Below are 25390 nucleotides of genomic sequence, written 5' to 3' on the forward strand. Positions count from 1 at the left end.
CATCCATAAATCTCAAATGTTATCGGAAATAATTTTTACCCGATTCGACCCAATTTCTACATGCGGCTGTAGTTTACATACATGTGTGTACTGCTAGTTTTGTTTCTTATCAGCGTTCGTAACCTTAACATGTTGTGTAATTACATATGTACATTGACATATTGACGCGAGGTGACACTTTAGTGACTGCGCACGCCACAACGTAATGACCAGAGAAGTCAATGGTCTGTCGCGATAATGATTTTACAATTTTATCATTCTTTTGTGTAAGGTTGTCATTGCCCTTTCTGCTTTTAATATCGTCGTTTGATAACAGGTCCACACCTTTTCAACGAATTCGTCCGTTGAAATAGGAAGATTTTATTCACAAAACATTGTAAGCTTTAAATGCATATCAACTTATTAAATAAAAGGAATAAATGATATTAACCGCCCTACACATACGAACGTACGTGATACGCGCGGTTTTTCTTCACCATTCCGCGCTAACCCGTATGACCTACGCACACGAGAAAAGATCTGTTTCAAAAATATTTCATGCGTACCGGATACACAGACAATTATTGTCAGGTTTCATACCTGACAATATTTTGTAACAATAAACATTGTGAATTTTTTGATTGTTTATAAAAAATATGCCTGAAAATAACCCGAAGGTAGGGTGGTTAAACATGTATCATTTATTCCTTTTATATGAAAGAAGATGGAAGTCTGAGCATCCCAGGGTTTACGATCTGGCATTTGGCTGGCTTAAGCGATCACTTTATATGATCATTTTATATTTTAATAACAACATGTAAAAAATTGAAAATCATGTTTTAAGGCGTATCCCAGAACGCAATATTATCCGGGATTCGGATCTTGGGTACATTCAAATAAAAGGGTCTCTGCTTAGTAAAAGCTTTCCCAATCTAAGGGTAGATGGCTTCAGTGAACGGTGTACAGTGTCATTAGATTAATGATATATGTAGGTGTTTAAATTTTTTTTGTAGTATGGTTGTCAATCATGGGTCCAATGGTGAATGTTGCTCGTGTGTAAAGTGATAACCACTTAACCAGCCTATAGCCCTGTTATAGTCCAAACTCCTATATTCTTCTTCATCGGTGATAAGATGATAAAAAATGAAGATTTCAAGTTGGCAGTGGAAGAGAGATTGTCTAGTAATAGCCCTCATAAACCCTGTAAATACTTCTATATTCATAATCATAAGCCGTTTAAATACCTAGACTTTACTATGTTCATAATCATAAGCTCTATAAATACCCAGACTTCTATGTTCATAATCATTAGCCCTGTTCTTCTATGTTGAGATGTCAAAAAAGGAAGATTTACAGTTGGCAGTGGAATAAAGATTTTTTCGTAATAGGCCTGTAAATCCCCAGACTTCTATGTTCATAACCATAAGTCCTGTAAATACCCAGGCTTCTATATTATTGAGATGTCAAAAAAGGAAGATTTCAAGTTGGCAGTGGAAGAGAGATTGTCGAAACAACCGTTATTTCGGTATGAGAATGATTGGGCGCACAATCCCGTGGAATTGCATCAGCGAATGGCCATTGGAGAGAAAGTGCCCGTAGAAACACGCGCCTCCGCCTGGAGGGGATACACTGACCATCTAACGTACAACTATGCCATTATAAAACGCATATTTCTTTTCTAGTCGGATGGACCGCCGTGGAAAACGTCGGAGGATAACTGGTTTCAGAGCACAAGTCGCGGAGAAGACACGAAGGTACTAAACTCGTTGTACGGGTACGAACGAGAACGGAGTAACGGCAGGTTAGTGGGGTCATTGAAAGGGGATAATCCCATCTTCGGACACGAAAACACTTTCAGCAAAGAGCAAGTATTGTACTAAAGCGTACAGCATTTTAGCGAATCCATTTTCGCCTCTCTGATGTATCAAAAACTTCTAATATTCTAATATACAGCATTACAATGCCGAGAGATTTTTTTCATATGTGATAAGATGGTGAAAAATGAAGATTTCAAGTTGGCAGTGGAAGAGAGATTGTCTAGTAATAGCCCTCATAAACCCTGTAAATACTATAAAGACTTCTATATTCCTAATCAACAGCCGTTTAAATACCTAGACTTCACTATGTTCATAATCAAAAATACCCAGACTTCTATGTTCATTATCATTAGCCCTGTTCTTCTATATTGAGATGTCAAAAAATGAAGATTTTAAGTTGGCAGTGGAATAGAGATTTTTCTTAATAGCCCTGTAAATCCCCAGACTTCCATGTTCATAACCATAAGATCTGTAAATATCCAGGCTTCTATATTATTCTATGTTGAGATGTCAAAAAAGGAAAATTTCCAGTTGGCAATGGAAGAGAGATTAAAGCTATAATGCGTTTGGTAAACCAAATGCATTATAGCTTCTCTAATGTGTGTGATGGTTGGGTATGAACAAAACCTTTCCATCAGTCCTTTTGGTTTGGCGATCATTGTGTCCGAGATTCAAATCAATCGACACCAAGTAATATTAATAATTTCAAAGGCAGAATTCGGAGAAAGAAGGAAATAAGTGTCCGGTTAGTGGTTAGTGTCGCGGACTCTTGAGTCAGAGTTTCTGGGTTTGAACCAACTCTACCAAAATTTGATACCTATTTTTAATAATGAGCCGCTTAGGCTCACAGAAATAGTAGGAAATTGAAGTATTTTTTGTATGTAATAAAACAATCTGTCCGCCTCCGTAGTGTAATGGTCAGCACGCTTGGCTACCGTTCTGGAGGTCCCGGGTTCGATTCCCAAGGGGGGTAAAATAAATATAAGTGATTTTTTCACTGTAATATTTATTCAATATTACCATGGACTGGTACCTGAAGCGGAGGTCTGATCACCCTTCCTTCATGTCTAAACGATCAAGATAACACTGCGTTTATATGACACAGTGCCCTATGCACCATTGGGGTGCGGATAAGGGTTTAATTATTTATTAATAAAACAAAAATATTTCTCTTGGAAAAAAGGTTTCTATGACTGTTTTAGTGTGGTATAATGTAACACTCTTGTCAATCATCGTTCACTTTGTAATGCCACTTAAAAACACTGCTTCATCACTTAAAAACAACATCAAAGTTATATTGTAATGACTACATTTGACCTGATGATTATTATCATTATTTTATTTATTTGTTAAATACATATATATGCACATAGATTTAAAAACATGCATTTATAGATTCGTAAACATACTTATTATTTTTGTGCAGAGATCCACAAAGTCACCTTATGTCTATGGTATGGTTATTACAATACCGGTAGTCATGAAGTAGTATTTTTAAGTGGTATTACACAAAGCGAACGATTGATAATAACAAGAGTGTTACATTACCATACCACAATGTTAACAATGCTTTTAATATACAAAAACATGGTATAATACAACTAAATCACTCATGATAATGAAATTAAGTGGGTAAATTGGCCCGTATTGTTTGCACTCGCAGTTTGCCAATACTCGCTGTCATTTTAAAACTGAGATTAAGAAAGATTAAAGCTAAGATATTATTACAAACCTCCATTACTTTCCTTTGCAGCTCTGAACACAATACTCAGGTTTCACAAGACGTGAAGTGCCTGCCAATCCGGCTAGCCAGATATTGATGGTTTAGTCACGATGTCATAGGCCGGCCAATGTGATAAAGTTATGCACATAACCACACAGGCTACAAAAGTGCCTTATTTCAGCAATACCATACCGATTTTTAACAAAGAAATTCATAATCATAATACACGAGGACATAACAAAATACATGTGGAGACGATAAACACTACTAAATTTGGAGTAAGGTCCTTAAAATATATTGCCTATACCCAAATTAACCAGCTGCCTGACATATCGCTCACTCCTTTCAAGAAGGTCATAAATAAAAAATCGTCAATTTTCAGTTGTGCATGTTTTCGGAATGCCCAGAAAATGTACTATATCCCAGCAAAAGAGGCATATTTTTAATTTAATATTTTCCCGCTACAGGGCACAAAATGTTGTTTTTACATTTTGAAGAAAATGTATTGTTAAATTATTTTTATAAATAAATTAAATATTTTTCAAATGTAGAAAAAACCTTCAGGTTTTACCTAAAAAGATCTGTTGCACGGTAAAAAGTTCAATAAGTGGCTTGATATTTATTTTTAATACATTGTGTTTTATTTTTAAACTTTAAAATCGTTCTCCTGAAAAATCAAGTATTTTGATTTATGACGTTCTTGAAAGGAGTGAGCGATATATAAAAAAGAACCCATTCGGGGATCCAAAATAAATGATCTGAAAAAATACTTTATGGAAAGATATAGGTTTATGTATGTTTAGGTATGTAGTGTTTAGTCATATTTTCTTATTTTGTTTTTACCTTATGTTTTTTATATTCTCTCATTTGTTATATTTTCTCATTTGTTTATTTTAAATATGCTTCTTACCTTATGTTTTTCTCATTTATTTCTTTCTAATATGATTCTTATGCCTATTTATTATACCTGTTTATTGATTTTTTTTATATTTTGCCATGTATTAGTTTTGGTTATTTAAAAAAAATCTTTTTTGTAACTTTATTATTTGTGTTCCAGTCTTGTTAACCTTAATCTCATGTCCCAAAATGAGAAATAGAAATTACTCATCGGGAATATTATATATATGATATATGCCTTACGTATGTAATATGTTTTGAAAAATAAATAAAATAAATAAATACAATTATTTATTGCCTCGACTGGAATCGACATTAGATGATAACGATCAAGCGAGAATATAAAACTCGATTCAGACGTATGGAAGGTGGACTCAGGTCGATGATTGTATTGTGTAACGGCTAACTTGATATAGTCGGCATTGGTACAATATTAAGTTAAATTGAATAAATGAGTGAGAGTTTATAAGTACATCCCTCGGGCAAATATTATAAGGTGGAATTTGAGCAATTTAAACTGGTGGCAAAGTTTACGATTCAGTAAATTTGACACTCAAATAACGAAGGCGTATAACAGTAAATTTAAAACACAATATTGGATTTTTTAAATAATTATATAGTAAAATTATTAGTTTTAAATCACTCGTACACGAATGGAGAATTAGTAATAAAATATTTTAAATTTAAGTTTTACTTAGAAAATACCACTATTTCTTAAAATCTATTGTGACACGTTTTTCGATGCATTGTGCATCATTTTCAAACACTGCATGTGAGGCTAATCTAAATTTTCACATTTTCCAAATTTTCACAAAATGATGCGGAATGTATCGAAACACGTCTTTTTATGAAATAGTGGTTTTAATGAAGTAAAACTTAAAGATTTTACCACAAATAACTGGCGAATCAACTAATAAGACAAAAATATTTCGAATTGATGAAATACAATACAGTTCGTTGTGTGCAGCAATTTTCGTTGTGTGAGTCGCGTAATGGGGGAAAATTCGTTGTGTGCAGCAATTTTCATTGTGTGAGTCGCGTAATGGGGGAAAATTCGTTGTGCGCAGCTTTTCATATACGAGGCATCACTGTACATATGTGAGTATGTATTACATAAATAGCTTCTAAAACCAGACAATTGTTGCATTGCTAACACTACATCAGATTACGAAATATTCTAGAACCAAGGAGATGCGTGAAGCTGTGATATTAAAAAAAGTTAGATTTGCATGACCTCCATATGGAAATATTATGATGAGCAAAAACTATCATAGAAATGCGAGGTTAATGAGAGAGAGAGTCTTGGACCCTGTACAAAAAACCCAACGACCATTTTTTGTCCGTTTTGTCAGGCCAATCTTATTTTGCAACACTGGACCTTGATGGACCATTAAAATTGAAGCCATTTGGCTTAAATGAATAAAAAAATGCATAAAAAGTAGATTATTTACTTTTATATATTTTTTACAAAAATGTTAGTATATAATTATATTAATATTAGTATATAACCACTCACCGAGATTTTTATGTCTACCGGTTTCGAGACGTGCCCGTCTCTTCATCAGGACAATCACTACAACAGCATGCAAACAATACTACCCGTCACTACCATAGCACTATTCACACACTTAAAACTACACAAAATGTTTGTCGCATCATAGATTTTTTTTCTTATTTTATTATTTAAGTAATAACATAAGTGTTGTACATCTGTTTTTACTCTTGTATGTATGCAGTCCGCTTCCGTAGGGTAATGGTCAACACGCTCGGCTACCGTACCTAATGCAGGACGCGGGCTCGATTCCCAGGGGGGTCAAATAAATATGAGTGATTTTCACTGTAGTATTAATTCAGCATTACCCTGGACTAGTACTTGAAGCGGAGGTGTGGTCACCCTTCCTTCGTGTGTCAACGATCAATATAACACTGCGTTTATATGATGCAGTGCCCTATGCACCATTGGAGTGCGGATAAGGGTTTGATTAGAATGTATGAGGAGATGCGTGAATGCGGAGGAGGCGAAGATTGTATGCAAATACAAATGTGGCGGTCTATTCTCACTGCCTACCTCTGCGGAAATGTTTAAACCCCTTAAGCGACGTTAGTTAGTTAGTTACCTGGCACTGGATTCTGAGCGCTTATTTAATGACATATATATATAATGATATATATATATATATATATATATATATATATATATATATATATATATATATATATATATATATATATATATATATGTATGTGTGTATGTATGCGTATGTATATGTATGTATGTATATTTATAAATATATTTTTATACTTCTTACCTACAAAAAAAATCCTTTAACCACCCTTATTAATTCCTCTCCTTCCCTTCTCCTTCCTGCTAAATCTATTATTTTATATAATACCCTTTTTTTGTTTAATCTCTGAATGTTTTTTAATAGTTTTATAACATAAATGTGGAATTGTTTAATTGGCTTCTTTTTTAACGTAACTATTTTTTGTTAATGTAATGTAATATTTTTATTGTTAATGTAACTATTGTTTTATTTATTGTTTCGGCATTAACTTTGTGGTAAGACATGTTACAATGATTAAAGAAAACACTTAGTTTTTTACCACTTGAGTTTTATTATAGACTACATGTTTCAGACGTTAAACTTCCATCATTCAGGTCTGTATAATAACTTATTATACTACTTATTATACTATATTAACTAGTTATTATACAGACCCGAATGATGGAAGTTTAACTTCTGAAACATGTAGTCTATAATAAAACTCAAGTGGTAAAAAACGAAGTGTTTTCTTTAATCATTGTAACTATTGTTTATTATATAATTTTTTATATGTAAGCTGTACAATTCCCGAATGAATAAAGTAAAATTAAATATGATCCAAGGATGTAGCCGATGCAAGGTTGACACAACGCCTAGAAACTCGTTAGAGAAACTTTCTACAAATATTAATTAATATGCTAGAACTCAGATGTACGAAATAGATTAATAATATTAGGAGGTATTTTCCCACTCCGTTAATTATTTATGATTGGTTGGAATATAGTGTTAACTTGTGGTAATCTATTTGATTTATCAATCCGACATTTTGAAATATGTCTTACACGTGAGATGGTCTATTTTCAACATCCTGCATCATCGCTAGAAATTTATATACAAAACAGGTATTTCTTCATTATTCGCTCTTGATTCAGTTTTAATTTATTATAATTTTAAGGAAGGAATGCAAAGCTGAGATAAGCATTATCGATAAAATTAAGAAAGATGTGTTGAGACGGTTTGGACATGTAGAACGAATGAGTGAGGAAAGAACGGTAAAACAAATGAATGAGGCGAATGTAAGTGGAAAAAAGAGCAGAGGAAGACCGAAAAAAATATGGCACGATCAGGTATGCCAAATACTTGAAAGTGGTCAGGTTAGGATTCGTAACAATCGGCGGGTATGTATGAGGAGATGCATGAACGTGGAAGAGGCGAAGAATGTTTGCAAAGACAGAGTGGTGTGGCGTTCTATTCTCTCTGCCTACCCCTGCGGGGAAGCGGCGTGATGGCTCGTTAGTTAGTTTTATTTTTTATTTTAATTAATTATGGTACAATTTTTATATATGAACCATGTAGCTGTTTTATATGTGCCCGGCCACGCATTGCTGGAGCTTAGTCAGGTCAAATGGAAATGAAAGAAAACAGCACATACAAACAAACACCCTCGTATTCGAATACAGCGCAAAGTCAAAGTTTAAGAGCAATATGTAAATACTCGAAATAAAAATAGAAGTTTTATAATTTGAGTAGCGCGGTTGTCAATCATGGGTGGAATCGGTAAATGTTACATCGCTCACTCCTTTCAAGAACGTCATAAATAAAAAATCGTCAATTTTCAGTTGTGCATGTTTTCGGAATGCCCAGAAAATGTACTATATCCCAGCAAAAGAGGCATATTTTTAACTTAATATTTACCCCCTATATGGCAGAAAGTGCTGTTTTTGCATTTTGAAGAAAAGGTATTGTTTAATTATTTTTTTGAAATATCCAAAATATTTTTCAAATGGAGAAAAAACATCCAGGTTACACCGAAAAAGATCAGTTGCACAGTAAAAAGTTCAAGAAGTGGCTTGATATTTATTTTTAATGCATTGTATTATATTTTTAAACTTTAAAAACGTTCTCCTAAAAAATCAAGTTTTTTGATACACGACGTTCTTGAAAAAAGTGACCGACATGTGTGTAAAGTGATCACTTAACCAAACCTATGATGGTCGTAAACCCTGTAAAAACCCAGACTTCCATATTCTTCTTCAACTATGGTGACATGTCGAAAATACGTGAATCACTTGAGGAGATTAAAAAAATTTGAACAAACGAATATTTATATTTTTATTTATATAGATTGCTGAGATATGATAAGAATTATAAAACAACAAATTGATCACAGCAAAAAAAGATAAGAGTGAATGCTATGACGTCGTCATCTTCCAGAATGTTTGATAAGATTAGGGATGAGACGTAAAAAATAAGATTAAAAGAACAAACAATAAAATTTCTCTACAACATTTTGAGTGTGTTTAAATACTTGTTCACAAATCTGGATTTTTTCTAATTATAGGAGTTATTTTTCATATTATTTTTTGACATCTCATCAAAACGAAGAAGAATATGGAAGTCTGGGCATTTACGGGGCTATGTAAAAAAAACATAAATAATAATAATTCGTGACAATTGTGTCGCCTTGAAAGGACATTATCAAACTATAGCTGAAGACAGTTCGCTCACTCCTTTCAAGAACGTCATAAATCAAAAATCGTCAATTTGCAGTTGTGCATGTTTTCTGAATGTCCATAAAATGTACTATATCCCAGCAAAAGAGGCATATTTTTAACTCAATATTTACAGGACAGAAAGTGTTGTTTTTGCATTTTGAAGAAAATGTATTGTTTTATTATTTTTTTAAAGTATACAAAATATTTTTCAAATGGTGAAAAACCTTCACGTTAAATAAAGTGGCTTGATATTTATATTGAATATATTGTATTATATTTTTTAACTTTAAAAACGTTCTCCTGAAAAATCAAGTTTTTTGATTTATGACGTTCTTGAAAGGAGTGAGCGAGTTATTTGAAACAAAGTCACGATTTTTTTTGTATATTTAAAAAATATATACATCTTATTAGACCCAAAATATCAGTGTTTGATTTTAATATTTAAAATATAAATTATGGAGTTCTACAAATTCAACGCCAAATGAACAAATATATTGAATTTTGGTATCTGTTTAGGCGTTCTCTTTTCCATACAATGCTCGTCCACTAATCAAAGTATCAGATAGGGGTTTTATCATAAATAATTCTAGTCAATTCTTTGTAAAAGTCACCCAATCCGAAGGGCCATCAATCCACCGACCAACTTTCGTGATAAATCTATTGTCGTGTCACGAGACACATATCTTAACTTGGTTTGTCGATGTGATGGATGCGTGTTCAGGAAAACAGGGCTTTTTAATATTGTCATCTGTATCTGGGTATATTTTATTATTACGTCACTGAGAAATCGGCTGTCGTAACTTAAAACACAGTAAGGGACATTTTTTTTGAAGTACGTTTTTTTGCATTTTTGGACTAAGTAGAATCTACTTAGTCCAAAAATGGAAAAAAAACGTACTACAAAAAAGTCCCTTACTGCGTTTTAAGTTTGGACAGCCGAAATGTGTCATGTGTATGTGTGTGTAAATTTGCTGAATGCTTTATTATTCTCCATGCAGGTATTAATTTCTGGTAAAATTAATACCTGCATGGATAATATGGGAGCATTTTTAAATTAATTTTGGTAAAAACTAAAACATAATTGAAATAGAGATTATGTGCACATTAGAACTATTAAAACTCCTTCGGATTGGGTGACTTCCAGAAAATTCTAAACAAAAATTAGGGAACATAAATTGTTTAATTGATTGATTTGGCAGTCACTTTTTGGTAAAATCTATCCATTTTCAATTAATGTTTTCCTTAGTAAATACCACTATTTCTTAAAATCTACTACCCCCTCTTCAACTTTCAACGTCCCAAGGACCCAACTCTAAAATTTTGAATTAGCTTCACATACGGTGTTTAAAAATGAAGCGGAATGCATCGAAACACGTGTCACAGTAGATCTGAAGAAATAGTGAATTGACTAAGTAAACCATTACTTAAAAATATATTATTTTATTCACACTTTTTTAAAATGTCTTTTTTTAAATGTCCAGTTCAGAAATCTGGGTTTTTCCACTAAGGAGTTTTAAGTTTCTGTTCAGTGCGCTAACAGTAAAATGTACAATTGAATAATAGTAAAAAACGAATAAAAACCGTTTCTTTCGTGTATTTAGAAAGTTATGGTGTACCGTGTAACGCTATTTTTTTTCATCATTTCGATTTCATCTCTAGCGAAACGAGAGCCGTTATACCATCACGACTTGGTCGGTTATGAGTGACGTTGCCAGGTAACAGCGAGCCATGACTGAGAAATCTATGTCGATAAAACTGATAAGCCTCGATATAAAGAGCGATGGATAAAAGCGAGATCCTTTACAGGCGTAAGACGGGAAAAATATCAAGATAATTTAGTGGGTGTACTGGCAAAAAACGTCAACTCGAAAATATGCAATTTTGACTTTACAACATTTTGAGTATGTCCAAATACTTGTTCACAAAATCTGGATTATCTCCAATTATATGAGTTATTTAAGTAGTGTGGTTGTCAATAATAGGTAGAATTGGTGAATGTTACACGTGTGTAAGGTGATCACTTAAGCCAGCCTATGTCGGTTGTCAGCCCCGTAAATGCCCAGACTTCCATTTTCTTCCTCATCTTTGATGAGATATGCAATTTTGACTTAATGATGCATATTATTTAGTTTTCGACGTTCTATAAACTGGCAAAATACAAAATGTGGCCTCTTTAAGTCAGAGTTTCTCGGTTCGAACCCACCCTACCACATTTTGATACCTATTTCTAATGAAGAGCCGCTTAGGCTCACAGATATAGTATGAAATTGAAATATTTGTAAAAATAATAATAACACCCAAATTAAATTTTTTTAAGAAAAAGTGTCATATTTTTGTCGTTTTAAAATAAAATTCATCTATAAGTTTAATGGCGGGTATTTTATTCAGACAAAAAGCTTCAAATAGCAGGGATTTTAGAGTTAATTTTTTTGCCAGTATACCCACGATATGAACTTCAAAGCAAGATGCCAAAACATTGGGGATGGGATAACTTCACCCCTGAGGTATCATCCGTATTGTAAAATATTTTTAAAAAAATGGGGGCTTAAGAAAATTCAAAGACGCCTACACAATGCAAACACAATTTCTTGCCGTAAGAGCTGATAAGATAACTTCAAACCATCCTAAACGCAAACTTACATTCTATTGTTAACAAAATTTTGTGTGTCCAAATACTTGTTCACAAATCTGGATTATCTCCAATTATAGGAGTTATTTTTCATATTATTTTTTGCATCTCATCAAAGATGAAGAAGAATATGGAAATGTAGGCATTTACGGGGCTGACGACCGTCATAGGCTGGTTAAAGTGATCACTTTACACTCACCAATAGATGTCTCTGGTAAGTTCTATTGATTCGAGAACAATGTCTCAAAATTGGTTCATATATATAGAACTTCCAAAAATTTGAGTAGTGTGGTGAATGTTACACGAGTATAAAGTGAACACTTAAACCAGCTAATGACAGGTCGTAAGCTCTGTAAATACCCCCAGACATCCGTATTCTTCCAGTATTTGGACACACTCAAAATATTGCGAATTAAAATTGCTTTGAAACCTTTCGCGAGCTCGTTTTTCGTTCGCTATATATGTATTTCCAGTGGTTGAAATGTTTCACGTTTTAAAGTGGACGCCTTCCTTTATCGTTTTCTATCATGTCTAAACAAGAGTCTAAAGGAAATAATAATGCAATCACACGCTCCAGTTGTGTGCTGTGGATAGTACGTAGCAAAAAGATGTGTGTTTTGTTCATATTTATATGAGAACACGCGTTTTAAACAACGGTAGCCCTATAATTACCATCTTACGTAGGTACGTACATAATTTAATTGTCTCGCTAAGTGAGATATTAATCGATTTCACAATTTTGAGTAACCGAACTTTGTTGCGAATAGACGGTGAGAATTTTTCATCCCAGATAAATATCTCAACTTTCTTTTTTATTGTTCTGTTTTTGAATCCGTTATTTGGACCGATTAATTGCTGTACAAGCGACCATTGTTAGTCGAAAAGAATATTTCGCTTGCGAGAAATAATATATGGAGAAAAAATCAATGTCTTATTTAATAAGTCGTTCTGCTTCGCGGTTTCCCTTTCGATTTCATTAAAAATATCATAGCTGTCACTATCTGTAATAGTAATTTTATTACTGTCATTGACGACAATTTTATGGGACGAGATAGATAAATGAAACAAGTATGGTGAAGAGAATAACTTTAAACAACATACGCACGCACCCAAAAATAGTCATAAAAATGTCGAATGACTATATTATAGTATAATGAAAAGATGTGAATAAAATTAACATACAGCTATCCATGTCTTTCCATGCTTGGTTTAAATCTAAGGGATAAACTAAGAAATAAAGCAATCAGGAACAGAATAAAAAAAGAGGATATGATGGCATGGCAAGACTCAAGTGGCAATGGGCAGGACATATTGCAAGACAGGACCCTACAAGATGGACTTCAAAATTTTTGAGATAGAGACCTTGGGAGAATAAAAAGGCGTCAGAAGACCTCAAAAAAGATGGTCCGACGACAAAGCCACTGTGGGGGTAGAAACTAGCCGTAAACATCAGCCAACCGAAGGAAATGGAAGGATACGGAAGAATCCTATATCCAGAATTGGAGAATAGAAGGCTAAGAAGAAGGATAATAATATAACGAACGGCCTGATAAAATGATTAAAACTTGATTGAAAAAGCTGTTTTGCTTGAAAGAAACTTGCGAAGACATTGAATTGCCGATTGTGACACATCTAAACTAAACATAAACATAACTTGTTTATGAATTCATTCATTTTCTCTCCTTTACTTCATATAAATTGTGGTGTAGTAGCGTTCATAATATAAACTACAAAGTATTAATCTTGCAGTGATGAGTGCAAAGAGAATTGACATACATGTGATCACTGGAAATCCAGGCAAAACTAGTCTGAAGCACAAATCGTATAGTTTTTCTTCGTTTTATCGAATGAAACTTCAAGAATTCTTTTTCTTCCTGGCTCCATCCCAAATCCCAAATTATCGACTTAGTAGACTGTTGGGATCAGCTCTCCTCGTCCTCAGGTTTTAGGTCCTTCATGTTAAATTTTCAGACTCTTTCCTTGGACGAACTTGTTTCCTCTACTTCAATTTGCTTGCTCAAGAATAATTGATTAAAAGTAATTTAGTAAGAAAAGGTGGAAAAAGATGGTCTAGAAACTGAACATTTATGTTTTACGTAACCCTATGCACCATTGGGGTACTGATAAGGGTTCGAAGAAGAAGACATCCAGCAGTGGAGAGACGACTGACAAAGAAGACGAATAAGAGAAGAGTTCGTTGGTATTTGTAGCAGATAAGTTGTCATGAATGGATTCTACACATACTCTCCGCAAGATCGAAAGTCGTATATCAAAACGCAACCGTCGTAAATGTCACGGCCCTTCGCCTCGCACTAAGCTACCGCATTGGCTTCTTCATCCGTATTGCATTGTTCGTTTGTTCAACCTCCATGTTACATCTATTGTCTGGAGGCAGCGCTGAAAACGAAACGCACCGAATCAAATCTGCCATAAATTGTACCATAACGAGGCGCTCGACGCGGCATACTTGACGTCACAAACTCCGTCTGACGGATGAACTCCGAGCTGCCATTGTAGTCGAAAGTGATGTACAGGGTGGCACAAAATGAATCACCCAATTCTGCTCAATAATAAAGCTTCTTCTTCTCACCAATAGATGTCACTAGTGAAAATTCTAGTGATTCTTTTACAATGTTTCATGATTAGATCATATATTTAGAATCTACAAGAATTTGAGTAGTATGGTTGTCAAACATGGGTAGAATTGGTGAACGTTACACGTGTGTAAAGTGATCACTTAAACCAGCATATGACGGTCGTAAGCCCCGCAAATGCCCAGACTACCATATTCTTCTTCATCTATGTTGAAATGTCAAAAAATAATACTATCGGAAGATGTTATAATTTTTGCAGACGGCGTCGTACGTCACTCTTATTTGAAATTTGTGAACTGGACAGCTGCAGTATATAAACATATTGATAAAACGGGCACAAATGTGTATCAACACTAGCGGTAGCCACTTGATGGATATCATCCTTTCCACTAAACAAGAAAAAAAAATAAGGTCCAAATAAAGATTTCTATCACTGGAAATATATTTTTTATTAATTTAGTAAATTTTTTATTCATAAGCAAAATTAGATGATTAATTTTGCGCCAACTGAACTATTTAAAAAACCATAGTTGTCTAGTTCACAAATTTCAAATATGACTAACGTACGACGCTTTACGTGAACACTTTACACACGTGTAACATTCACCAATTCTACCCATGATTGGCAACCATAATATTCTCTTGGAACTTGGAAATTCTAGATAAGTATATTGAATTATCTCGATACTTAGTTCTTGGACGCTATAGACTTCATGAGAGACATCTACGGAGTTGTCAAAAATTTTATGAAAGATAATTCCTAATTGGGGAGAATCCAGATTTATGAACAAGTATTTGGATACACTGAAAACGTTGTAAATTATAGTTATATTATATGGGAGAAATCACTTACAGAAACAAAAGATGGATTAATGAACACACGACATACGGTTTGTGTAATAAAACTGCAAGAGGCGAATTTCCTTATTATTTCCGGACCGCACTTTCTACATATTTTAATGATTTTTGGTCCAATTTGTTCGGCTCGACATCATTTCGTATGGGAAAAACCAAAACGAAACTAGGACGCCTAAAATTCTGCTATAGATGGATACGTTTTACGGCATGCCAGATGTAAATATGCATGACGAATAACAATTACTACCGCAAGACTTCCGTCGAAAAAATCTATCGAACTGATCAGATTTTTATATACACTTTGAATTTAAGTTTTACTTGGTAAATAGCACTGTCTCTTAAAATCAATTATGACACGTGAATCAATTTTAGAGTTGTCGCATGTTTAAAGGAAAAGAAAAAAGTGAAATATAACTTAGCACCAACACCATGAAGTATTTTTTTAGTTGATTCATTTTTGGATCCCTGACTGGGTTCTATTTTCTCGTATATCGCTCACTCCTTTCAAGAACGTCATAAATCAAAAATCGTCAATTTTCAGTTGTGCATGTTTTCGGAATGCCCAGAAAATGTACAATATCCCAGCAAAAGAGGCATATTTTTAACTTAATATTTACCCGCTACAGGGCAGAAAATGTTGTTTTTGCATTTTGAAGAAAATGTTTTGTTTAATTCTTTTTTTTTAAATACTAAATGTTTTTCAAATGGAGAAAAAACCTTCAGGTTTTACCTTAAAAGATCTGTTGCACAGTAAAAAGTTCAATAGGTGGCTTGTTATTTATTTTTAATACATTGTGTTATATTTTTAAACTTTAAAATCGTTCTCCTGAAAAATCAAGTATTTTGATTTATGACGTTCTTGAAAGGAGTGAGCGATATGTCAGGCAGCTCGTTAATTTGGACATATCGCTCACTCCTTTAAAGAACGTCATAAATAAAAATTCTTAAATTTTGAGTTGTGCATGTTTTCGGAATGCCCAGAAAATGTACTGTATCCCAGCAAAAAGGCATATTTTTAACTTAATATTTACTTGCTACAGGGCAGAAAGTGTTGTTTTTGCATTTTGAAGAAAAGGTATTGTTTATTTATTTTTAAATATACTAAATATTTTTCAAATGAAGAAAAAACCTTAAGGTTTTACCTAAAAAGATCTGTTGCACAGTAAAAAGTTCAATAGGTGGCTTGTTATTTATTTTTAATACATTGTGTTATATTTTTAAACTTTAAAATCGTTCTCCTGAAAAATCAAGTATTTTGATTTATGACGTTCTTGAAAGGAGTGAGCGATATGTCAGGCAGCTCGTTAATTTGGACATATCGCTCACTCCTTTAAAGAACGTCATAAATAAAAATTCTTAAATTTTGAGTTGTGCATGTTTTCGGAATGCCCAGAAAATGTACTGTATCCCAGCAAAAAGGCATATTTTTAACTTAATATTTACTTGCTACAGGGCAGAAAGTGTTGTTTTTGCATTTTGAAGAAAAGGTATTGTTTATTTATTTTTAAATATACTAAATATTTTTCAAATGAAGAAAAAACCTTAAGGTTTTACCTAAAAAGATCTGTTGCACAGTAAAAAGTTCAATAAGTGGCTTGATATTTATATTTAACACATTTCATTATATTCTTCGATCTCCTGAAAAATCAAGTTTTTTTTTTATATATATGACGTTGTTGAAAGGAGTGAGCGATATGTACCATATGTATTTGCTTTGGCACACTTCGTGACTGGAGTGTTACCAGTTAGCAACCTTCTCTCCGTTAAATTATTAAATAATTGTACGTGGGCAGTGCGTAAATGTCACCATATTTTAGTAGTGTGTCGCTAATCAACCTTAAATAACCATATTACCCGTGTGTTGCCATGCGCTCGAAAAGGTGCAAGAACATACATACTTTGTAGCGTATAAATTATTATGCAAGTACCTACCTACAGATATAACACATTTAAATAGGTACCCAGCAAAACCCTGACTCAAATTGATGGCCGCATAGTATCCCATACGGGCAGAGAGTAGTGTAGGTACCTAATCTGTGATATTATTATCGAGTTGACATTAATTGTCATCTGCCACATATTCCGTCGACGAATTACACATTAACGCATACATGGATACATACATCGACGTGATAATCAATTGTCGATATGCAAGAACAATTAAAATTAGACGCAACGTGCGTAGTGAAGTAACAAATTGAATGCGAGTATTGTATCATCAAAATTCAGTTAGTACAAATGTTGACATTTTTTATATAATTCTGAAAATCACAAATTCAATAAGATAAAGTAACAATGTCTTCGATGTTCTATTAAAAGACAATTAAAATTAGTATTTACGTATTAAGAATTACTCTAAAAAATGTTTGTTTTTAGTTTAAATTTATGTTTAAAACCATCAAAATCTACACTCCGTTTGTTGAAACATACGTAAATGTTAGTATGCTAGATAAGGCGTTAACTGCATAATGCATAACTTTAATTTCGGACATTACTTCCAATCGAAAGCTGATGTTTTAACTACGTGGTAACGTTGGCTTTGCTTCTTCTTCCCAAAATACATTCACAATTCGCTCACTCCTTTCAAGAACGTCATAAATAAAAAAACTCGATTTTTCAGGAGCACGTTTTTAAAGTTTAAAAATATAATACAATGTATTAAAAATAAATATCAAGCCACTTACTGAACTTTATACTGTGCAATAGATCTTTTTAAGTAAAACCTGAAGGTTTTTTAAAAAATAATTTGAAATATAATAATTATAAATAATGAAAGTTTTTTCTCCATTTAAATTTTTTTAGTATATAAATAGTTAAAGAGTACCTTTTCTTCAAAATGCGAAAACAACACTTTCTGCCCTGTAGCGGGTAAATATTAAGTTAAAAATATGCCGCTTCTGCTGGGATATAGTAAATTTTCTGGGCATTCCGAAAACATGCGCAACTGAAAATTTACGAATTTTGATTTATGACGTTCTTGAAAGGAGTGAGCGAATTGTCAACACGATATCGGTTTAAATTCTTATTTAAATCCTAGCCCAACGATTTTGGGATTTTAAATCCTTGTTACGAAGTCAAAAACACAAACAAATATTTTTTGCGCATATGTAAATCAAAGTTATAGTTGTAAACACTAAGTCATTCCTTTGGAATTTGGGATTTAAATATATATTACACATATGAATGTTTATAAGATCACATATCGCTCACTCCTTTCAAGAACGTCATAAATCAAAATACTTGATTTTTCAGGAGAACGTTTTTAAAGTTTGAAAATATAATACAATGTATTAAAAATAAATATCAAGCCACTTACTGAAATTTTTACTGTGCAACATATCTTTTCAGGTAAAACATGAAGGTTTTTTTCTCCATTTGAAAAATATATAGTTTATTTAAAAAAATAATTAAACAATACCTTTTCTTCAAAATGCAAAAACAACACTTTCTGCCCTGTAGCGGGTAAATATTAAGTTAAAAATATGCCTCTTTTTCTGGGATATAGTACATTTTCTGAGCATTCCGAAAATATGCACAACTGAAAATTGACGTTTTTTGATTTATGACGTTCTTGAAAGGAGTGAGCGATATGTGCCTGCAATTTTCGTACGAAATCGGCATTCGAAGCGAACGTAATACCAATTGCATGAGTCCAAATATTCAGTAATTTCCTAAAAGTATGCGAGAAAATGGAAAAGTGATTTGTTTGAAAGGCACCGGAGTGACTAACTTCCCACAGAAGGGTTTGCCGTCGAATCGATTACCTACTTTTACCGAGGACAGTCACGGATCGAGTCATATTGAAAAGTTTGGCAAGGTAAACCAGTAGGTACCTACTTCAGTACCTACCTTTACAGTATAGCGCTAGTCTGTAATATTAGAAGGTAGTTTATTCTCAGCTCGCTGTATTGAAGTCAAACATCGATATCATAAAAGCCCTCAAAATTTCGCTCACTCCTTTCAACAATATCAAAATTCGTAAATTTTCAATTGTGCATTCTTTCGGAACGCCCAGAAAATGTACTATATCCCAGCAAAAGCGGCATATTTTCAAATTAATATTTACTCGCTACAAGGGCAGAAAGTGTTGTTTTTGCATTTTGAAGAAAAGGTATTGTTTAATTATTTTTTAAATTTACTAAATATTTTTTAAATGGAGAAAAAACCTTCAGGTTTTACCTTAAAAGATCTGTTGCATAGTAAAAAGATCAATCAGTGGCTTGATATTTATTTTTAATACATTTTAATAATTATTTATTGATTTGGCGTTTAAACGTTTGGCGCATAAACAACTGAAAATTGACGATTTTTTATATATGACATTGTTGAAAGGATTGAGCGATATATCAACCAGTTATTAAAGTATCTACCATTAAATTAAAAGGGAGTTCTACAAATTAAACGCCAAATCAATAAATAACTAAATTTAGCTTCGAGTCCACATTTTTTTTCCTTGGGGGTCAAGGGATCTTGCATGTCACTGCGACCATGTCAGGTCTTTTGTGACTAAAAAAAAGTGGAGTCCACATGCAAAAATCCTTATTTAATTTAAAATGGTCACCATTCACTGGCGAGGAATTTGTAAAAATATGGTGAAGGATTTAAAAAAAAGATATTATAAGTACTCATATATAATCTAGTTAAATGTAATGAATTTTCACTGTTTCAGCCATGTCGATAGATCATGTTTTTGCGTGCTAAGTACAAATTCCTTTATAAGTATTTCTTAGAAATACTTTCATATTAATACAAACGCGGCACGCGATAATGATTATTATTGTTCAACTATAGGTACATTTTAAACAATCAATAAGCACTGCAGGTAATCTTCGATAATTATTCAATAGGAGAGAAATAATTATTAATCATTTTGCATTTTTTATTTTTATTTAAAAAAAATATTTATTCCCAACATCAGGACATAAAATGCAAGGAAAATATAATATCGATTTATTAGATCTATGCTGTAAAGGTATTAAAATATTATTTTTATACGACCAAATACAGCAGTCCACCTCCGTAGTGTAATGGTCAGCACGCTCGGCTACCGTACTGGTGGTCCCGGGTTTGATTCCCAGGGGGGGGGGTCAAATAAATAATAAGTGATTTTTTCACTCTTATATTTATTCAATATTACCCTGGACTGATACCTGACTGCTGATCACCTTGCTTTCATGCAATTAACGATCAAGTTGACACTGCGTTGTTGATGCAGTGCCCTATGCATCATTTGGTGCGGATAAGGGTTAATAAAAAAAGGAATAGGTACATTAAAAACGCAACCCTATTTATTATTATTTTTTGACATTTCCTCAAAGATGAAGAAGACTATGGAAGTGTGGGAATTTACAAGGCTGACGGCCGTCATAGGTTGGTTTAAGTATCACTTTACACACGTGTAACATTCACTATTTATTACGTCACTCGTTTTTAGAGAAAAACTTTTTTTTTACATATACCTATGATCAGTTGAGAATCGAATTATATAAAAAAAAATGTACTGTAAATTCTATGCTGTTACTTGTTATATTTAGAGATACTTCAAATAAAGTCACTAGCTTTTTGCGTTTGATGAGATGATCACTGATTTCCATCCTTTAATCTTCTTTGTATAAAAATCTGAAAACGGAGTATTTTAATTAATAAAAAAGTATTACCCTATAATATTATATGGTAATATTATACCCTATTCATTAATTCATGTAGGTTTAATGTTATTGTATTACTTGAAGGCATTGAAAAGTCTTAACTGTCTGTGAAATCAATGAAAACATATGACAATTTGTTTTAATTAATTAAAATAATATTATTAGAGCGTGGGTGACTTTATTTACATAATATTGATAAGTAGCCTACCGCCAATAATGAAACGTGCTGTAATGGAAAACGCATTTAATTATACTGCACAAATTTACATTATTGTCAAATGCATTCACTGCATTAATGGGTGCACTAAATCCTTGAATCATGCTGTGGGATTAATTTGACACATATTAATCCATCTTCTGACGGTAAAATATTCCAGTAAATTCCAGTAAACTAGACAATATCACGGAATTCAAATTTACAATACGCGATGGATAGTTGACTGTTCGCAAAGGCGTATTGAAATCGTAGAATAATTTAATCTGTACGAATAATTATTGTAACAATATATTCGTCACGAAATTCCGAGTCCAATTTTAATGTTGTGCCTAAGTAGAATCTACTTAGTCCAAAAATGCAAAAAAACGAACTACAAAAAAATGTCCCTTACTGTGTTTTGAGTTTGGACAGCCGAGCTGCATTAACAGTTTCTTGTTTGTAATATAATTGAAATAAAGGAAGAAAGAAATTTTTGCAGTAAATGTTTTTTACACTCTCCTTATCATCCATTGTTTTTATTTTAATTTTAATTTGTTCGGGAATTGTACAGTTTTACATATAAAAAAGTATATAATAAAGAATAGTACATTAACAATAATAAACATTACATTACATTAACAAAAAATAGTTACATTTATAAAAATAAAGAAAATTAAACAATTCCACATTTACGTTAAAATAACTATTAAAAAAATTCAGAGTTTACTTTGTGTAAAACCACTTTTATAAACAATAGAACTTCACTAGCAGAAATTTTTATTAGTATGTGAGGTCCGAATCCTGACCTTACATACTTATAAAAGAGTTTCTCATGGATGTGAAATTATAATCACATACATGAGAAACTCCAGAAAATTTTCATTTTTATTATTTTAGCTTATAATTTGTTAATTATAATGATAATAATAAATCCCTTACCGCACCCCAATGGTGCATAGGGCACTGCTTCATATAAACGCAGTGTTATCTCGATCGATTACACATGAAGGAAAGGTGATCAGCCCTCCACTTCAGGTACCAGTCCAGTGTAATATTGAATAAATATTAGAGTGAAAAAATCACTTATGTTTATTAAACCCCCCTGGGAATCGAACCCGGGACCTCCAGAACGGTAGGCGAGCATGCTATGTTAATTATTGACCGGTTATATTATTTACAACATTTTGAGTGTGTCCAGATACTTTTTGACATACATTTTGAGTGTGTTCAATTCTTTTTTATTGCACACATCGCAGTATAGTTGAAATATTCCTGTAATAATGTACGCGACATTTTGCACAATTAAAAGCACATAAATCACGCAGTAATCATTGCAACTGCAGTATATATTCAACTACTTAGTCGAAAACTTATTGGCCGAGTGTTACTAATAATTGTTAAAACCACCATCTGAATAATTCACGTTGGATTTTGATCGGGGTTACAGATTTGTAAAATTTATAGACAAAGTGGGATTGTTTTGACTTAGTTGACAAATTTCAATGAATAATTACGCTGGAATGATGTCAAGTTTTAATTATTGCTAGAATTGTCGATTGCGCAACGATTTCTTATGCATTTAAAGCAGGTTGATGTGGCAATCGTTGCGAAATTGTATTAAATCAACTGTTGATATTAATCTGTTATTACATAAACTTTATTAAAATTCATAAAATATTCAGTTCGGTACCTGAAAATGGTTGGATAAATAGAAAAATAAAAGTAAAACCCTTATCCGCACCCTAATGGTGCATAGGGCACTAAGTCATATAAACGCTGTGTTATACATAAGTATACGACTTATGTATGTAATATGTTTTGAAGTAAAAAAAAAAACATCTTTAACCGTTCAATTTGACATCTTTAACCGTTCAATTTGACATCTCATCCGTAGGGTGAATAATCGAGTGTCCGATATAATAAATAATATTAATACATATTTATTATTCTACCCACGATTGAAAACTTTTCCTAAATTTCGAGCGTTCTCTATAAGATTTGATTACTTGAATTTCTTCACTTATTTGATTCACATGTCGCTCACTCCTTTCAAGAACGTCATAAATAAAAAATCGTCAATTTTCAGTTATGCATGTTATCAGAATGCCCAAAAAATGTATAACCCAGCAAAAGAGGCATATTTTTAACTTAATATTTACCCGCTACAGGGCAGAAAGTGTTGTTTTTGCATTTTGAAGAAAAGGTATTATTTAAAAAAAAAAAAAAAAAAAAAAATATTTTTAAATAGAGAAAAAACCTTCAGGTTTTGATCTGTTGCATAGTAAAAAGTTCAATAAGTGGGTTGATATTTATTTTTAATACATTTTATTATATTTTTAAACTTTAAAAACGTTCTCCTGAAAAATCAAGTTTTTTGATTTATGACGTTCTTGAAACTTGATTTTTCAGGAGAATAGAGTTTAAAAATATAACACAATGTATTAAAAATAAATATCAAGCCACTTATTGAACTTTTTACTGTGCAACTGATCTTTTTAGGTAAAACCTGAAGGTTTTTTCTCCATTTGAAAAATATTTATTTTACTTACAAAAATAATTAAACAAAACATTTTCTTCAAAATACAAAAACCACACTTTCTGCCCTGTAGCGGGTAAATATTAAGTTTAAAATACGCCTTTTTTTGCTGGGATATAGTACGTTTTCTGTTCATTCCGAAAACATGCACAGCTGAAAATTGTCGATTTTTGATTCATGACGTTCTTGAAAGGAGTGAGCGATGTGTGGTTTGAATTATGATTAATTTAAAATCAAATGAGTAAAGACATTCTCAAACCGTTACAAATGTTTAACTGATAGAAAGGCAACGCAAAGATAATAAAACGAAATTCAATTAAACAATTTGTAAGGCAGACTTTCTCATTAATAAAAGGCAATTTAATTGATAAATTTATTGAAATTAAAGAAATAATTGCGAACACATCAAAAGCTATTAAGCATAAATTTTAAAAGATCCGGTTTAAAATAATGAAATAGATACGTTGCGTTAAGTACAGCTAAAATAATTTTTGTAGGTAGGATTTTCGATACTTTTGAATATATTACTGATTGTAGTGGCCCAGTTGAGAAATTGGTGAAGTATTTATTTAACTTGCATCGTCTCATTCATAGGGCGATTGTCCACTACCCGGAATTTTACCGGCCGGTTTTAAAAAATAGAGCTCTGATCCGAAGAAAGATGGACAAAAGCACGAGCCAATCCAAGCCAATCATCGTTTTTAAACGCTAACTGACGTGCCGGACGGTAAAATTCCGTGTAGTGGACAAACGCCCATAGGCTAAATAACCCCGTATCTGATATAATAAAAATAAATATTAATATTGTTAATACAGCATATGGGTTATTTTACTTATTGATTTTACTGAATACAGTCGCTGGTAAAAGTATTATAAACTTTTAGTTGGTGTTATTTTTTTTCTTTCTATTATGAATGTTGAAGTTACTATGAGGAATGTGACATTGTGCCAATTCAGTGACGGCTGGCACAAAAGACCCACGCAAAACTCAAAAAAATATTATAAATAATATTTACGTAGCCTCACCGTGTTATACGAAAGACGAAAAATCGACGAAAGCGTCCAATTTCAGAAAAAAAATAAGCATCATCGAAAGCTGTCCCACTGCATTCCCAGATCTGGTACAGAAGCATCTAGGCTTCCTGACAGACCTTTAAAAAATTAAGCAGTATACATCAAAATTTGAGTGGTTGTCAATCACGGGTAGAATGGTGAATGTTACACGTGTGTAAAGCGATGACTGAACCAGCCTATGACATGACCTGTAAATAACCAGACCTCCGTATTCTTCTTCATCTATGTTCAACGGATTGCATTTATAAGGGACGATAATTCAAAAGATTAATTATGATTTCAAATTAATGAGGGTTGGATACAGGTGTGAAAATCTGTTGAAACTCTATTTTAAAATATAGAGTTTTCGCAACAAGAATCATTCATCGTTCTTTTCATCAACTTTTACATTAACTCAAAGTTGAGTTAATGTAAAAGTTGACAATGCTTTTATTATACAAAAAAAGAAACAAAATAACAACTAAAAAGAATATCTGTCAAAGTTTTGGCACGTTTCGTTTCGCAGGTTAGCAATATAATTGAGTTGCCAGTAACCAGGAACTCACAAGTTATACGTTAAAAGCAATCAGCGGGTATTTTAGTGCATCTGGGAGTTGTGAAACACTCGAAATATCAACGACAAAAAAAACAACAAGACATCAAACATAGAATATCTGTCAACCTTTTGGTACGTTTTGTTA

The 25390-nt window shown here is 32.6% G+C and overlaps 1 protein-coding gene and 1 long non-coding RNA gene across 3 annotated transcripts in view; one reads left to right on the forward strand and one right to left on the reverse strand.

Annotated features, from left to right (window-relative positions):
• Window positions 1-1771, forward strand: part of LOC148307584 (uncharacterized) — a 145015-nt gene extending 143244 nt beyond the window's left edge. The window contains exon 3 of the long non-coding RNA XR_015837808.1: window positions 1662-1771. This is a non-coding gene — a long non-coding RNA (uncharacterized LOC148307584). The remainder of the gene's footprint in view (window positions 1-1661) is intronic.
• The window catches only part of Glut4EF (Glucose transporter 4 enhancer factor), a 273282-nt gene that overhangs the window by 160847 nt on the left and 87045 nt on the right, over window positions 1-25390 (reverse strand). The gene's annotated exons all lie outside the window — the stretch shown is intronic.

The sequence above is a fragment of the Brachycentrus maculatus genome, unplaced genomic scaffold, assembly GCF_059751285.1.
Source record: "Brachycentrus maculatus isolate JH-2025_06_01 unplaced genomic scaffold, ASM5975128v1 h1tg000196l, whole genome shotgun sequence".
Lineage (NCBI taxonomy): Eukaryota > Metazoa > Arthropoda > Insecta > Trichoptera > Brachycentridae > Brachycentrus > Brachycentrus maculatus.